The following is a 4363-nucleotide window of genomic DNA, read 5'->3' on the forward strand; positions in this document are numbered from 1 at the left end:
CGCCTCATCAACTTAAAGGTAATTAATTCTTTTAAATGTAGACAGACTGTAATATAATTTTTATAACTACATACTTTATAACTATTCTGCAGTAAGATTTTGAGACCAAGATCTTTGAACAAAAAAAAATGGCACTTTTAATAAATTCCCCACTCTTTTAATAAATAATCACAAATTAATCACACTCTTGCAGTATTCTATTTTAGTAATAACAACAATTTATTTCAAACTTGTGAACATTTTTTGTGAATAGTAAAATTAAGATTATAAACAATGCTTTAAATGACACATCTAATAATTGTTTAAAAGATTGTTTTTAGGTCACGCAATCTAACGATAATAATGTTTGGGAAGAGAATGAACTTATTGCAAATAAGCTTAAAAGAAGTCTTGAAAAGAATGAACAAATATGTGCTTTTCACCAGTATACCTTCGGTGTTGCAAGGAGTCCTCTAAAAACATGCTTTCATCCTCACCATCTAAATATAAAAAGGAAAAAATCTCCCGCTTTAAGGGCGTCACCAATACATGTCATCTTATCAATGTCAAAGCAATTCAATGAAGTATTTTCAGTTAGTGCAATGCTGTATTTTACTCATTTGAAACAAGAAACTGCTTTATCTAGAGTCAATGAAAACACCAATTTATGTACAGAAACACAAACGCAACAAGAACAAATATATATGACACCTGGTACTCCAGATAAAGAATTTGACCCCGATGAAATTAATGCTTCACAAATGATTTTGGATGAATCTATTAGAAGCCATGAGAGTTAAACCGAGGTTCTTAATGCTAGTCCAATAAAATATAAATTAAAAAGGAAGTTCGAATATCTGGAAGATACTACTAAGATAAGTTAAAACGCAAGTATGTTCGCTTAGAAAACTTATTAAAGAAAAAGTTTGCGGAAGTTGTATGTCCTGGACAAGAGGAAGTACTTACAGACTTTCTTAACAGTAAAAATGTTGATGAAGTAAATAGCTCTCTCCTAGATGAAATAAGGTTTTTTGTACAATGTTGCTTATAGAATAACCAAATTGAAATACAACAGCGGTGAGGAGCAAAAGATAGCGCGTGCAATACTGACGACAAAAATTAGCCACGCTCTCATGTTCTATCAAAAAAGTTGCAGTGAAAACAATTATGTATCGTTATCCGATTCAAGTTTGTGGAAAGTATTGCAATAAAACCGCCAATTCGAAAAAGCTTAGCTGGATTAGATAATGTCACTGCTTTAGGTATGAATGATTTTCAAACATTACAAAAATTGGCACGAAGATTTAATTCTAAATCTCTCGAAGCTGCCCTTGAGAAAGGAAAAAGGTATCTGAAAACAAGTTATCAAACCAATTGTAGTGTCAATGACTCAAACATTTCTTCTCATAACTCAAAATATGGTTTATCAGATCCATCTTAAAAAAAAAAATCTTCAATCCAACACAGAGATATCAGAAGTGTGCCGATTGTTATGATTTGTGCAAAGCCATCGAGATGATCAAAGAAATTTTAAAATTCTGATAATGCTAATTTTATTTATTATTTGGAAATTGTTGTAAAGGATGTATTCAATTACATAAAACATCTGGTGAGAGATTCTCAACAGAAAAAGGCAAAAATTGAAGCTTTTAAGCAATTAAACAATGAAACTGCTTTCTGGCTTAAAGATTTTTGTCAAAAAATTCTTCCGATTCAATACAGACAGGACCAAAGAGAGTATTTTGGCAAGATAGGAATGAGTTTACAAGTGGATATATTCTTCATAAAAATAGCAGGAAAGTTATTCAAGCGTGTTTACTTTACTTCAATGTATAGGTGTGATCATGGATCACGCCTATGCATTGTTTTTGTTTACAAAACAGAGTTCTAAAATAATAGCAATATAAATAAAATGTAAAAATAATTTGAGAAAAACATTATATTAGACTTAATAAGTTTTACTGAACGTAAACAAAATTAAACAAATAATAAACTCTATACTATATTATTTTAAAATGTTGCGCTAATACCTTTAGGTATCTATAACTGGGATCAGAGTTAATTGTATGAATAACGGGCAAGATAAGGATACTTTTCGCTGGCCACAGATAAACTACCAAACATAAAAAATTTTCTGTTTAGTAGATGCCCCTTTTCTAATCAATGGTTGTGGCGATTATTCATTATCCGAAGAAGACTATAATACAGTCATTCTTAGATTATTCTTAGAGAAACTTACTGTAGCAGAGTAAAATATATGTGTGATGTGGTGGATAATTTCTTTCATGTGTGTAAATGACTGTATTTCTGAGTAAACAAATAATTATTAAATCGAAATACATTTAAATGTTTGATATATGTTTCATTTAAATAGAAAACTATAGTTTTCTAGCTGTTGGATTTTTGTTCAATTTTTAATTCATGTTATATCATGTGTTTGAAAAAATCAAACAATTTTTTTTTATTATTATGTTAGGACCATGTTGTATTGACATTTAGACATGTTTACTTTTTTACAAAACTTAGCGCCTCTGCCGTAATGGGTCATTTTGCAAATATAGCATAACATTTTTTTTCAGTTTTAAGTCTTAATATAGGCCTTTGGTATCTCATAACTTTCGTTGCATTATTAGACTCAATACCTTTAATACTTACAAATCCTGCAAGAAAAATAATGTGCAACACTTCGCCTTTAGAAATAACTCTCATTAAAAATTGACTAAACTGAATGTTTTTGTACTTTTGAACTATGATAATTAGCCAACCGCCAGTGTCACGCAATTTTTTTTATATTTTTGGAGAGAGCTTTTGGTTACGTCTGATATTAACTACAAAAGTTATGTGCAACTTTTTGTCTTGCCAAAAAAATGGATTCAAAGGTGGCAAAAATAAATTTCTAAATATTTTTCAAAAATCTCAAAATATAAACCCAGATTCCGAGTGAACGAAACATTTTTGAAATCTATTTTTTTCCTCAACAGGTTTTCTCTATATTCTAATCAATATATGAACAATTCAAGCAGTTTGGAGGAGGTCACATTCTTAGTTTCAAGAATTTGCCTGATTCTTACAAAAAGCGGCTCTTAAGTGTCGTACTATTCAACTATATATATTACGCTAACTATATATTAATCGTTTCTTAAGAAACGAATAATACATTGTCAGCCTAGTATTAAGCTGACATAATATTAATAATATTATCAATATCAATATTAGGCTATATGCATATGTATATATATATATATATATATATATATATATATATATATATATATATATATATATATATATATATATATATATATATATATATATATATATATATATTTATATATATATATTTGGTAAAGCATATATATGTTATATATATATGCTTACCAAATATATATATATATTATATATATATTTGGTAAAGTATTTGAATATGGCCGAAAATATTTTTGTTTATGTATTTGCATTAATGCTAATTAAATTGTTTGGTGTAGACTAATGTTTTTTTTTCTCGCAGAGATAGTAAATAGTTAAATAGGCCTAATAAAACACTGTTAATTATTTTTAATACTACTATTTAAAACTTTTGCAATCCAATCTTTTGGATTGCAATCCAACTAAGTTGTTCCATTCTTTTATTTCACGTTTCTAAAAAAACGCGCCCAAATTTCAAAATCAACCAATGAAAACTATAACTTATAGTTTAAGTTGCCGCACCGCTGGTATCAGTGTTTTGTAAACACTTTAAAAGTTCGTAATGTGATTATATTGGTATTAAATATAAATTTAAATTACCAGAGAAAGTAAGTAAATTTTTAATTTTTTATAATTTCAGATGGTGCGAGCATATAAAAAAAAACTACTTTTGGGGCCTCATTGGAAGTCCTTAAACTTGCTGCTGAGGAAGTCATTTCAAAAAGCAAAGTCTCAGAAATGTCGCCTTGACCCATGGCTTAGTTAAAAAAGCCAAAGGAAGGAGTTTCCACATCTGATTATTCCAAACACAAACTATTATTTACTGCTGCAGAGGAGCAAGAACTTGTTAAATATCGGCTAGACTCAGCAAAAATGATTTTTGGTCTTTCGCCAAAAGAAACAAGAAAGCTTGCATATCAGTATGCTAAGAGTCTACAAAAAATAATTCCTTATTCCTGGCATGCCATTCAATCTGCAGAAGTAGACTGGTTTAAAGGGCTCATGAAAAGACATGAAAATGTCCTGTCTATCAAAACGCCTAAGGCCACTTCTTTAAGTAGAATGACAAGTTTTAACAGGACAAATGTTGATTTGTTTTACAACAATTTAGAGAGCCTGTACGTTTCCATTTCGAACCACACAACATTTGGAATGTGGATAAGACTAGACTAATCACAGTTCAGAAACCATCAAAAAC

This window comes from Hydra vulgaris, chromosome 09 (genome assembly GCF_038396675.1).
Source record: "Hydra vulgaris chromosome 09, alternate assembly HydraT2T_AEP".
Lineage (NCBI taxonomy): Eukaryota > Metazoa > Cnidaria > Hydrozoa > Anthoathecata > Hydridae > Hydra > Hydra vulgaris.